Raw genomic sequence first — 13,879 nt, forward strand, 5'->3', positions numbered from 1 at the left:
AGCCACACGCCTGCTTCTGCAAGAGAGATGCCCCAGTGGCTTTCTCCGAAAACATGATTTTTCCAAGTATTGTGAACGTAGCTAGCAGAACCCTGGAAGAAACTGACAGGCAAATCAATAGGAAAAAAATCTCTGATGGGATCGGGGAGATGCCTCAGTGGGTCGGAGTGCATGATCTGCAAGCGTGAGGATGAGAGCACGCATCCTGGCATCCGGCCCTACATGGCTGCATGTGCCTGTAACCCCAGCGGGTAGAGAAAGGCAGGTCTGGTCTGGAGAGCTCACTGATCAGAGAGCTTAGCCAAAATGCGGGAGCTTCTGGTTCAGTGAGAGAGCCTGTCTTAATACGGCAGAGATTCACAGAAGATACCCGACATCCTGCTCTGGCCCCAACATGTACACACACAGGCACACACCACCTCCCACTCACGTGCATACATCATGCATGGCACACATAGAGGAAGGAAGGGAGGAAGGGAGGGAGAAAGGAAGGAAGGGAGGAAGGAAATTTTTTGAGGCATGCTTGGCATGTAGTATTGACCTGACCAATTAAAATCAGACTGTGGAGCCTGTTTTTCCCTAGCTTTTCCCCTGTGGCTTAAGGCCTGAAGGGCCCAGAACCAGGACCAGCTGTGTGTATATATGGCTTATGCAGCACTGCCCATCAGTGCTCATGAGGATCACAAAGCTGAGGTCCTTGCTCCGCCCCACTGCTGCTCTCTCTCAAGTTCAGCTAGGTGAAGGCCAGTCCATCAGTCTATGGTCTTTCCCTGAGCCCTCCGAAAGTCGCTGTTATTGCACTCTGGTGGTCAAATGCGGTACTGCAACCTCCGGAAATAGGAACATGTGGTTGGTCCATCCACCCTGACCAGACCAGTTCAAGTTTGTAGTTAAATGGCATGGAAGGAGAATAGGAAAACCTTAAAGAGCTCTGGTGCCACATCTGCTCCTGTTACTGCATGGCGAGTGTACCACTCTGTGGGTGTGCCCCATGCCACAGGGTGCGCCTCATTTCTAGACCTACTGCCACGCCCCAGGTTGCCAGAGGCCTGCCAGAGTCTCTGAATTGGATGTCTGCAAGGTCTCTCCTCACAAGGCAGAGGCCTTTGATTTGATTTGTCTCTCCAGGTGTGCAGGGAAAAGATTTGCTGAGAGTCCTCTGTGGGACCCCTGTGGATGGCCAGACTGCATCCTAGAGGAAGGACTAGCCAGGCATGAAACAGAAGCCAGAGTAAAAAGGAGCAAGCGAAAGCGTGGTGCGAGGGGGCTAGGCTGCTCTTGGCTCTTATTTCCCAGGGCTTCCCCACCATTTCCAACCTGAAGCAATACAATCCGAATATGAAGTTCCAGTTCGCGGTGCTCAGGGTCACTTCTGGTCAGTAAGACCTCTTCCTGCTGGAGGGAACCCTAGGGATAGGAGTAGACCTTAGGGACCCTAATGTGTGCCTTCCCAGTGACTCATCTGCCCTGCATGCATGTCCCCCAGAACGTGGCGACAGCGGCTGCTTTAGTGTCCTAGACTCTGGGACTGGTAGGGACTGTTGGAGACCTTAACAGTGAGTATTCTAAGAATCTTAATGCTCAGGGTCACTAGGTAACAGAGGGACTGGTGCTATATGTTCCTGTTGTGCCGAAATCCATACCATCTGTCCCCAGGGGGCTTCCTATAGTGACTACACAAACTGACAACCTTTCCCCCTCTTCCGGCCTCTGGCAGCCAGCATCCTGCTCCATCCTTGAATGTGAGTGTTCCAGGCACCTTGTAGAAGTGAAAAGATGCAGTGTTAGTGTTCTTATGGGTGGCTCATTTCAATGAGTATTCTGTCCTCGGAACTCTCCCATGGTATAGCATGGGCCACAACTTCCTTCCTGTCAACCATAGTAGTCTGCCATCCTTATATAGCCTACATGTTCGCTCACCTTCCCATCGACACTCGGGTGGCATCGCATTTTTACCTGTTGCGGGTGGCGCTGCTGTGAACAAATATGTCTTTGAGTCCCTACCTTCGTTCTCTGAGGTAATATACCCACAAGCGGACTTTCTGGACCACGCCGTACAAGTCCTCAGAACATCAAAAGCAGAATTACCATTTTTTTTTCCACAGCAGCTGTGCCATTTCACACTCCCGCCAACAATGCATGAATGTTCCGTTGCCCCTACATCTGCACCATCAATTGTTTTCCGCCGTGTTTGAATTGTAGCCATCCTAAGGGTGTGAGGTGTGATGTGGATGAAGAGGTTGTAAGTTTGTGTGTGGTCCTGTGAGGTAACGTGGGCCACCGTCCTAATTCAGACTGAGCCACAGGCACAGGTGAGAAGCCAGCCTCTACTTGCTGAGAGGAAATACACAGAAACACTCTCATAGACACACCCAGAGGTGTTCTCCAGTATAGAATATTCTAAACATCTCTAAATCCAATGAGGAGACAGCCAGGATCAGCTGTCAGCTAGCCTTTGTCCTAAGATACTTGCCTTCCGTGATCTGAACTAGAGAGCTGCCTGCTGCCTACAGAATTTTCCTCTACTGTCAGGCAGCTTGGGGCTTAAAGAGGAAAAGCAGACTGCCGTCAGTGTGCAGGCCGACAGTGCCACAGACCCTACCAAGGCTCCACTTGATTCTCAGTTGTGTTTGGCAATCCTCTCCTGGCTGTTCCATTTTCTTCAGTCCTTCCCTGCCCTCGGTGGGTGACATCCTCTACCGCAGCCCCATGAAAGTACAACAGCCAGATGGACCACACGGCACCCCAAGCTCTTCCTTCTGCCCGTCCAGGCCTGGGCTCATCCTCTGAGCTCAGATTCCATCACGTCCTCCTTCTCAGACACCTCACTCCGTCAGCTACAGCCTCCCCACCATCAGTGCTCCACGCTCCTCTGTCGTAACCTCTACTCCACACCCCTGACTCGGGTTGGCCCCATCACTCCTCCCTTCCTCTTTGCAGCCACACTTCTTGCAAGCGTCAGTGACACCTGCTGCGCTCCGCAATCCACTGCAGTCCGGCTGCAGCCTCTTTGCTGCCACACCTCCATTCTCAAGGGCGTGACGCCCAACGCTGAGTCCAACTTGTTTGGATGTAGTCACCAGGAGACACATCTCTGGGAGGGTCTATGAGGATGTTCTGAAGGAAGGTTAACGGAAGAGGTAAGATCCGCCCTGAACGTAAGCACCCCTCCACCCCAAGGGCTGGAGTTTTAAACTGAACAAGAACGGGAAAGGAGGGAGCCAGCTCAGCACCAGTTTTCTTCCCTGCTTCCTGACTGCAGACACAATGTGACCAGACGCCCCACACTCCTACTGCCATGGCTGTTTCACCACGGGGTACTACATATTTCCATTCGACTATTGAGCCGAAATAAGCCCTCTTCTCCTTTTGTCAAATATTTGCTATGGATGGCAAAAGTAAGTAGCTATCGCAGATATCCACATCCCCCTTGCTACTGAAAGCCTTATATTGTCCTGTCATTGCCCCTCTCTCAACATGGTGTCCCCATGGCTGCCATCACAAACACATCTTCCTCAGCCTGTGCCTTCTAAGCCTTTATCAGTTGTCATCTGCTTGATCTTTAACTTTGGGAGTTCACACTACACACACACACACACACACACACACACACACACACACACACACGTACACACATGCACACACGTGCATATGCACATACACACGCATGTGTATATGCACACACATATACACGGCCACTTTAACTACCCTTTTCCTACACAGTGGGTCATTTTATCCATCTCTGTACGTTTTCAACTAGTAATGATCAAAGCCATGTATCCACCCCAAATTTCTCTTTCAAATTCACAAGCTCTTTCTGCACATCCTCATAGGGATCCCCAAACACCTTTGAATCCTGACAGATGTCAATGGAATGATCTAGACTTCTAGTCCTGAGTTAGCTGCATCTTTGAAGGAAGAAATGTTCTTAGCTCTATGCAGATAATTCTCACTTACAGCCTTTTTGGTGATGGCCCTTGAATCCAGACTGAGGAGCCACAACCCACCCAGTACAGCCACCTCAAGTACAGCATGCCCCGAAAAGAACTCTTCCCTCAAAGTAGGAATGACCCAAACCAGCGAGGCATAGAAGTTGCCTGATCTTGGTCCTTCACTACCAAAGTAAGCCATGACCTAAGCTCACTTCCAGTGGCCATAAGCCCCGTTCCCACCTCTGCAGGAGCCAATGCTAGCGTGACGCCTTTGAGCTACCTGAAGCCGGCCGGTCACTTATAGTCACCGCTGCAGTTGACTCACTCTGGTGCCCATGAACTTACTGCTACTCCGAAGGTGTCCACTGCCGGATGCTAGTGCCCAATCCAAGGGCATCTGGGAAGCTGGAACTCACGCAGGGTGTGTTGCCACCAGGGCAAGGGTGGAGCGTTCCCTTCTCCCTGACTCCTGACTCCAGGTGATGTTGGCCGTGTTTTTCCTACACCCGCTGCTCTGCCTCTCACTTTCACCCCCCGTCTGGCACATCAAGCCAGGTGTATCGCAGTCCCTTTCCCTCCCTACATCTGCTCCCCTCTCAACCAAACGTCTCTCTCCTTCAGGAGTGATAACACAGACCTCCCTGTGAAGCCACAGAGGGCAGCAGACGGTTTGGGGAGGGGGAGAAAGGAAGCAGAGGTGTCAGTCCCATCTGCTAAACCCTGCGGCAACAAAACGCTGTGAGACTAGCTCGGTTTTCCTTCCTCATACCTTACACGCTGCTAACGATTCCTGCTCATCGGTAGGGCCTTAATTGTCTACTTCAGTTCTCCCTCCAAGGACTGGCCATCGGCAGCTAGTTGCTGTGGGCTGTGTGTAAAAGAAAACCTACCTCAAACTCACTGGCCTCTGTAATGTGGAATCCAGAGCTAAGGCAGCTCTGAGAGCTTATTAGTGTCAGCGAGGGCCACGTTCCCCTGACCACCACCGTCAGCAGTACTGGCTTCATCCTGGTGCCAAAAGTGGCTTCACAGTTGGTGCAAGGGCTGCCTGTGACAGTCATGCGCTCTCATTTGTAGCTAGCAAGGAAGAAGGGTTGCCCATAATTAGTATAAACCCTTCCCAGAAGCCTCCAGCAGGTCTTGCCTAGTGTCTCCTGGGCTAGAATTGAGTCACATGGCAAAGGATGTGGGGGATCTATCTTTTGAATGGTGAGCTGCTATGTAGATGTGGGAGACCCACGCGTAGAGCACACCACAGCCTAAAGAGAGCCTGTGTCAGTCTGGCAAGATGGTGAAGGTGCTTACCGCAAACCCGACAACCTCCGTTTGATCACAGGACCCACACAGCGGAAAGGGAGGACTGGCTATGACCCTCACATCTGCCCAGTGTCACCTATGTGCACATGCTCACACACGTGCTAATTTCCATGCACACCCGGACTCCGAGGCAGCAGAGGTTTGGAAGAAACACAGGAGCAGCAATACGTTTCCGCCAGAATTCCGGAGCCAGAGGAAGACAGCATAACGGGGGCACAGGGATATTTTTTGAGATGTCAGGTTAGAAAAAGAAGACAGACCCAATATAGCAAACACCTCTAAATAAGGACTGAAATAACTTTAGAGATGGCAGCAAGCAATAGCTAGGGGCAAAGAGGAGGGAAGAAGCACAGGGGCCTATTAAGCCCAAAATAGCCTCTTTGCAGACTTATCTTAAGGTCTCCAGAAATTTCCCATCCCTCCACCCAATGCTCCCACAGCCCCCTCCACCCATGTTGACATTGATTGGGAAAGAAATACATTCGCAAATATACTATTTATAAGCAAAATGTTCGTTCGCTCCCACTTCCTCACAACTTGCACGTGGGTGCACACAGCCTTGGACAGCCTCTGGCCTCTGTTCCTTGCACATGTAGCCCCAGCCCTGGGCCAGGAAGTTCCTTCTAGCAAGGACCAGCTCACTGGAGACTGGGATAGAGGGCATGCTGACAGAATAAAGGAATGACGTAAATGGCTGAGCCAGTGGATGGATGGGCCTCACTGGGAGAAGATGGCATGGGAAAACCCAGTTCCCTGGAGAGTGGTGTAAGCTGATCTGCATACAGGCTTCTCATGGCCATGGGTCAAAGCTAAGCCGCAGCTGATATGCCTCCAAGGAGCGTTGGTAGCTCCACTCCCCTCCACAAAGTCAGCCTATAAGAAAGAAATCAGATTTACCTCAGAGCATGCCAACTTTAGGTAGTAAGATTTTTAGAAGTGTTCGGGGTTAATGGGCATGTCCGCCCTAGTTGTGGCCATGCAGGGGTGAAGCCTGGCAGTTCTGTGTCACATGGTTTGTGGAAAGGTGGGAAGATGGGAGAGAGGGAAAGGAAGGAAGGAAAGAAAGAGAAGGGTTCAGACACATTACCCTATTTTCTTGATGCCAGTGAGATTTGCCAACAATAGAATACCACCCTCCCTCTGACCCACCAGGTGCCCCTGTTCATGGGTAACTGAGCTTTCTAGGCTCAAACTATCAAATAGAGCTTTAGTTAGGATACAAAATGTATTGATCACAGGCAGCATCATTTTCCTATAGTCCAGGAGACCCTCAAGTTTTTTTGTTTTTTTTGTTTTGTTTTGTTTTTTGTTTTTTTGTTTTTTTCGAGACAGGGTTTCTCTGTGTAGCCTTGGCTGTCCTAGACTCACTCTGTAGACCAGGCCGGCCTCGAACTCACAGCCAACCACCTGCCTCTGCCTCCTGAATGCTGGGATTAAAGGTGTGCACCACCATGCCCAGCCGAGACCCTCATTTTTAATTAACCAAGAAATCAATTCACAGATATATAATTAAAATATTCACCCTCCCCACCTGCTCACAACATACATAGTGTACAGGCTCGGGACACCACAAGATGGCGGCAGAGTGTCTCTGGGTCAGGGGTGGGACTGGGCATCTGAGCTCAGCCTGGAAGGAAGAAGGTTTACACCCTCAGGCTGGGGGCAGAAAGCAAGGGGAGCCCATGTTTGTGGTATCCAACATGAGGGAGCCCCAGTCATCTGTGGAGGCATCCAGGACCCAAAAATTGGCCAAAGAGAAGAAAGGGGAACATGGCCAACTTAGTATTTACCAGACTCCTGTCAACCCAGAGGGACAGGACGGGGAGGAGGAGGAGGTGCCTGAGACTGTAGACCTGAGACTTCTTCCCACTGTCTGAGACTTTAGCCAGCTCCTTCCCCGAGTCAGCGAGTTCGCTCATCTAGTAGCCCCAGCTGCAAAGGTTAGCACAAAGGAAGTCCTTAGGCCTGTGGCCAGTTTGCAGAATTGAGGGGTATCTGGGTAGAAAGGAGCCCTTAATCTGACAGCACCCCAACTCCATCCTCTGGGCCAACCTGAAGGCCTTGGCCACGATTGGGACCACTTTGACCACATCCTTTCCTGTTAGCTGTTCAGAGATATGTGGGCAATGTCCTTAGTCCCTTAAGTAGGGACAGAGAGGTCAGAGGGGCTTACCAGTAGGACACCACCTGCCTCCCCGCCCCATGCTCTCGCCGCCATACCTTGCAGCCTCTCCCAAAGCGGATACTTCTTAGGACTCAAGAGATGTAAGATTTTGGGGATGAGCACATGTTAGGCTCCGGTGGCCCCAGCTGCACACAGCCTCCTGCCTTCTGCCAGGGCAGTGGTGCCAATCTTTCACTCTGACTGCAGAACTGAATCTGCCCACTAGAAACTGAAATGTATTCATTTTCCCCAAAGGGCTGGGGGAGAAGCCTCTCCCGTCCACCCTGAGGGTTGGTGTGTACGCTCTGGGACTGTGTGTGCTGCCCTGGGTTGCTTCACGAATCGTCTCGGATATCCATTTAAAGGATGTCCCTGTGGGCATTGGACTGACACTTCTCACTGGACAGGATTGTATCTCTTTGGAAAAGTCATGCGCAGCTGAGAGATCTCCCTCTCCTGCTTTGTCTCTGGACTGGTCTAGGGCTGGGTGCCCACTGGGAGTCAAAGCTAATTTACAAGGTTCCAGGCCCTGTGGAGATGCAGGCTCCCTTCCCTTCATGTGCCCAACACCCTGCACAGTGCATAGACATGGAAGGCTATGTATTCCACTGCCTCTCAGAGTCAGATAATCCTCCTGCTAGCACAGGCATGGAAACCATCACTGTCCTGGCCCATGCTAGTTTCATGTATGCTGGTTTTAACATTTCAGATCCTACCAGCATCTCGGCAAAGGCAGGGATTCCATTTCTAGGATTAACAAACCAAGGTCCCAAAGACTGGACTCAGGGTTAAGTCACCATGTGGCTGGGATTAGGAGATGCTAACACCAAAGCCAAATAGGTGCTTCTCCCATCATGTGTTTGTTTGTTTGTTTGTTTGTTTGTTTGTTTTCCTGACAGGGCCTCATAGTTAGCTCTGGCTGCCCTGGAACTCGAGATGTAAACCAGGCTGACATCGAACTCAGAGGGACCCGCCTGTCTCTGCCTCCCAAATCTTGGGATTAAAAGTGTGTGCTGCCACCACCCAGCTATAAATTAATCCTTTAAGTGCCCAGACCAGCTCCTGATACATAGAGCCTAGCTTGTATGTATATGTTAAGCCAACAAAAATGAAGCATAGATCAAGGAGAGAGTTGGATTTCTGTCAAGCTCCTGGCTTTCTCTGACCACGTTCTACCCAGGCAATGAATACAGTAAAGGAAAACAGAGTGACCAGGACATGTTGCTGACTGTCAAAGCCACCACCAGTCCAGTGCCTTCCAGGACAGCAGTGATCAGCATTATAGAAGTAGAGCCTGTGGGCCAGCCCAGAGCTCCTTAAACCTTTCCTACTTAAGGCAAAAGACGAAGAACCCATTACACAACCACAGGCACATAGGAATATAAAGTAGGCATACAAATCAAACATTTAGTGATAATAAGCCATAAAGGAATTTATTTAAAATAATTCTCCGGTACACGTATAACTTCCCATTAAAGACTAAAGCAAATTTGCATACTAATGAGATGAATGTGCCTGTTTATGTCTACAGGAAGAAGTAAGTCGTGACTGAATCTTTGATACTCTAAGGTAGAACATCTTCAACTATATTTTGATTTTTTTTTTAAAATCTGCGATATTGAGACCAGTCACCTCACATAAGTACACAGCACAAGAGGGCATGTTTGTTTTTCAGTTATTGGAGAGTCTGTCCTGATCCCAAGCCAGAATTCCTTTAATGGTTTTTATTTTTGGAAAAGTATGTAGCCCAGGCCAGCCTCAAACTCTCAGAGGTCTGCCTGCCTCTGCTCCTGGGTGCTGGGCCTTTAGCAAGTTTGAAATGATGTGTGTCGGCATCTTAACAGGCAATTTTAGAAACCAAAGATTCTAATATAATTCAATCCAAAGATACACTAATTTAATATCTACTGAGGAACGATAGAAAAATACCAAACGTGTCTGTTCCCCGTAGCTAAACCACTGCATGTCTCTAACAGCCGAAAGCTTTGTACACAGAATGGAGACACTGCAGTCCATGACGTTTGGTTGTCTCAGTTCCAAGCCGAGGTGTTTTGGGACGTGCCCATGGTATTGTGTGACATGACAACACGTGTTCTGGGACGTGCCCATGGTATTGTGTGACATGACAGCACGTGTTCTGGGACATGCCCATGGTATTGTGTGACATGACAGCACGTGTTCTGGGACGTGCCCATGGTATTGTGTGACATGACAGCACGTGTTCAGATCGCAGGCTACAGTGAGGTCAGGTGCTACACATCTAACTCATTCCACGCTTGATATTTGTGGGTGTGGTACCAGGGGCTGAACTTGGGGCTCCACGTGTGCTTAGGCAACGTTTTTTTTTGCCACCCCACTACCCCCAGGTCTCTTGCGAGCCCCTTCTGTGTTTCTAATGCATGCACATTCATGTCCACGTACGCGTGGAGGCCAGAGATCAACGCCAGGCTCTTCCTGAATCGTTCTCCAACTGAGCTCACCAACTAGACTAAGCCTGAAGGCCCCAAGCCCCCAGAAGCCACCTGCCTCTGCCTGCCTGGCTTTTCACACGGCTTCTGAGGACTGAATTCAGGACTCTGGCTTACACAGCAGGCACTTTATCCACCGAGCCATCTTCCCAGCCCCATGAATTTATTCATTTTGTGTTCAGTAGCCTTTAACTGTTGCCAGCGTTTTCGTCACCCTCGCTGTAAGTGGTGATGTAGGGAAACTACTACCCCAGGCTGCTCTGGGGGTAGAAAGGTAGGTTTACTGGGGACCGAACTGCCAAGGCCGTCTCTCAGGACGCATTCAGTCATATAACTGTCCCAGTTTGTTTTCTATTGTGGTTACGATCACCATGACCAAAAGTGACTAGGGAAGCAGAGGTCTTATTACATCTTATGGGTTAGAAGACAGATTAGAGCAGAAACTCGAGGAAGAACGCAGGAGCTGAAACAGAACCATGGAGGGGTGCAGCGACCATGGAGGAGAGCAGCCACCATGGCGGAGAGCAGCGACCATGGAGGAGAGCAGCCACCATGGAGGAGAGCAGCCACCATGGAGGAGAGCAGCCACCATGGAGGAGAGCAGCCACCATGGAGGAGAGCAGCCACCATGGAGGAGAGCAGCCACCATGGAGGAGAGCACCCACCATGGAGGAGAGCAGCCACCATGGAGGAGAGCAGCCACCATGGAGGAGAGCAGCCACCATGGAGGAGAGCAGCCACCATGGAGGAGAGCAGCCACCATGGAGGAGAGCAGCCACCATGGAGGAGAGCAGCCACCATGGAGGAGAGCAGCCACCATGGAGGAGAGCAGCCACCATGGAGGAGAGCAGCCACCATGGAGGAGAGCAGCCACCATGGAGGAGAGCAGCCACCATGGAGGAGAGCAGCCACCATGGAGGAGAGCAGCCACCATGGAGGAGAGCAGCCACCATGGAGGAGAGCACCCACCATGGAGGAGAGCAGCCACCATGGAGGAGAGCAGCCACCATGGAGGAGAGCACCCACCATGGAGAAGAGCACCCACCATGGAGGAGAGCAGCCACCATGGAGGAGAGCAGCCACCATGGAGGAGAGCAGCCACCATGGAGGAGAGCACCCACCATGGAGGAGAGCACCCACCATGGAGGAGAGCACCCACCATGGAGGAGAGCAGCCACCATGGAGGAAAGCAGCCACCATGGAGGAGAGCACCCACCATGGCGAAGAGCACCCACCATGGAGGAGAGCACCCACCATGGAGGAGAGCAGCCACCATGGAGGAGAGCAGCCACCATGGAGGAGAGCAGCCACCATGGAGGAGAGCAGCCACCATGGAGGAGAGCACCCACCATGGAGAAGAGCACCCACCATGGAGGAGAGCACCCACCATGGAGGAGAGCAGCCACCATGGAGGAGAGCACCCACCATGGAGAAGAGCACCCACCATGGAGGAGAGCACCCACCATGGAGGGGTGCAGCCACCATGGAGAAGAGCACCCACCATGGAGGAGAGCACCCACCATGGAGGGGTGCAGCCACCATGGAGAAGAGCACCCACCATGGAGGAGAGCAGCCACCATGGAGGAGAGCAGCCACCATGGAGGAGAGCAGCCACCATGGAGGAGAGCAACCACCATGGAGGAGAGCAGCCACCATGGAGGAGAGCAGCCACCATGGAGGAGAGCAGCCACCATGGCGGAGAGCAGCCACCATGGAGGAGAGCACCCACCATGGAGGGGTGTAGCCACCATGGAGAAGAGCAACCACGATGGAGGGGTATAGCCTACCCATGGAGGGGTACAGCCTACCCATGGAGGGGTGCAGCCTACCCATGGAGGAGTGCAGCCTACCCATGGAGGGGTACAGCCATCATGGGGGAGTCTAGCCTACTGGCTTCTCCTCCTTAGCTCGCTCAGCTTACTTGTTTTGTTTTGTTTTTCAAGACAAGGTTTTCTCTGTGTAGCCCTGGCTGTTCTTGAACTCATTCTGTAGACCAAGCTGGCCTCAAAATCACAGAAATCCTCCTGCCTCTGCCTCCCAAGTGCTGTGATCAAAGGTGTGTGCCACCACTACCTGGCTCAACCCACTTTTTAAAATACAACCCAGAACCACCTGTCAGAGTGAGCTGTCATTCCACAATCAAGAAAATACTCCTCCAAACCTGCCTACAGGCCAGCAGGATGGAGACGTTTTCTCAGTTAAGGACCCTCTTTTCGGATGAGCCCAGTTTATGTTGGGTTGACAAAATACCTATCTAGTACAATGACAGCCTATATGAGGTTCCGACCCACAGTCTGAGAAGCAAGGCAGAGGGAGCCGACCACCTGGGTCTCCCTTGGTGGTCCACCATGACAGCCAAGGAGTCTCTGCATCTCGTGAGACCTTCCACAGGGTCATGCCTATTTGAGGGCACATGACAACTGTTTTTCATCAATTATTGGAGAGTTCAGCTCCAAGAAAGCTGCTAAGCCACCTCCTCCTTCACGCTCAAGATAGGTAGGGAAACCTGGTGCTCCAGGCTTCGTCTCAGCTGCTGCCACAAACAGTGGCATCTCAAATGCTGTTGGGCTCACTCTGACTCCCCCTCAGTTCTTTGGGAACTTAATGTGCTACTAGCAAGGTCTTCTGGCCCGGTCACCCCAGGGAAATCGGCCTTTCCACCCCATTGTCTCCATTGCCTTTTAGGGTGACTAGAGGGTCCCCACCATCTCTGCGGGCTCTTTCCAGGAGAACAAATACAGTTTCCTCTGTCCCCATCCCGAATTCTCCCTTCCACAGCTTGAGCGCACAGTATTTTGTGGGGTGGAAGAGGCCTGGCCCTGGAGGGGCTCAACCCTGACTGGTCCCTAACACGTGGCCATCTTCACTTCTAGGATGGGGCACTTTCAGTGCCAAGCTTGGGAACACTGTGTGACAGAGCAGAGACCTGATCCTGCCTGCCTGCCTGTCTGCCTGCCTGCCTTCCAGGCCATTCCTGTGGCCTTACCTCCCATGAAAGAGCCTTTGAGAATTTGCCAAAGTTCATTTTCATATTCTAGAATTTATTCTCTCAAATTGTTACCCAACCAGCTAAGAATCTAAAGCAGAAGCCGCACAGGTACTCACCTGCTTTCCGCCCCCGGACTCTTCTGAAGCCTCAGGAGGGGGTGCCGGAACTTCACTGGAGTACCACCCGCCTGCAGGCCCATCTGTTGGTACCCGCGGTTTGGGCAGCCCAAGCTGGCCCGAGAGCTGCCCCTGTCTTTTGTAGCAGGTGTTGGGAATAGGGGCACGCCTGCCCTCTGGTGGCAACTCCAAGAATAACACCACGCCGGGGCTTTGTTGGGCTGAGGCCGCCAGAAAGCAATGTTTCCCAGTGCATGCTCCGGCTTCAGCCCAGCCAGTCCAGGGATCTTTAATTAACCGCGCTAACCGCGCAGGGATCTTTGTTTTTGCCACGAACGCACATTCTCCTTGGGAATGTCTGAGTCGCTCGCATTTCACAGGAGTGGTATCAGCTGCTTGAGATTCTAAACCTGGAGCCAGCCAGGAGCCTGCAGGTTCAGCCCCACAGCTAGCTCCCGTTCCCACTGGAGAACCCTGCCCGGAAGCCCCTTAAGAGTCATACAGCCTTGTCCCTGTCTCTCTTGTTTAAAAAAAAAAAAAAGCCATGGCCAAGCCTGCTGGGCTTCATGCTGAGCTGGTTGGCGGCCCTGCCTGCCTTCACCAAACTTCCATCACTACACCTTGTTCATCTTCTACAATACTTGTCACCTGAACAGCTCTCGCCCTATCGCCTGGGCTCTCATTAAAGTGTTGGGGAGGACTTTGCTTCCATGACTCCATGCGTGCCCACGCTGATGCATATGAAGAGGCAGGACAGCGGTGCTACACCTTAGAATCCCTTCAGGAACTTATAGATCAGCGTCCTAACCCGGAAGCGGTGGTTTAAGGGCTCTGGGGTATGGCTTGAACCTTGGGGCTTTACAGCAACCTCTGACCTGGATGTAGATCCCAAC

General features: G+C 51.8%; 1 protein-coding gene across 2 annotated transcripts in view; it reads left to right on the top strand.

Moving 5' to 3' along the window:
* TMEM266 (transmembrane protein 266) overlaps positions 1-13,879 on the top strand; it is a 116,100-nt gene that overhangs the window by 60,261 nt on the left and 41,960 nt on the right. The gene's annotated exons all lie outside the window — the stretch shown is intronic.

This window comes from Acomys minous (genome assembly GCF_964271855.1).
Source record: "Acomys minous genome assembly, chromosome: 5".
Lineage (NCBI taxonomy): Eukaryota > Metazoa > Chordata > Mammalia > Rodentia > Muridae > Acomys > Acomys minous.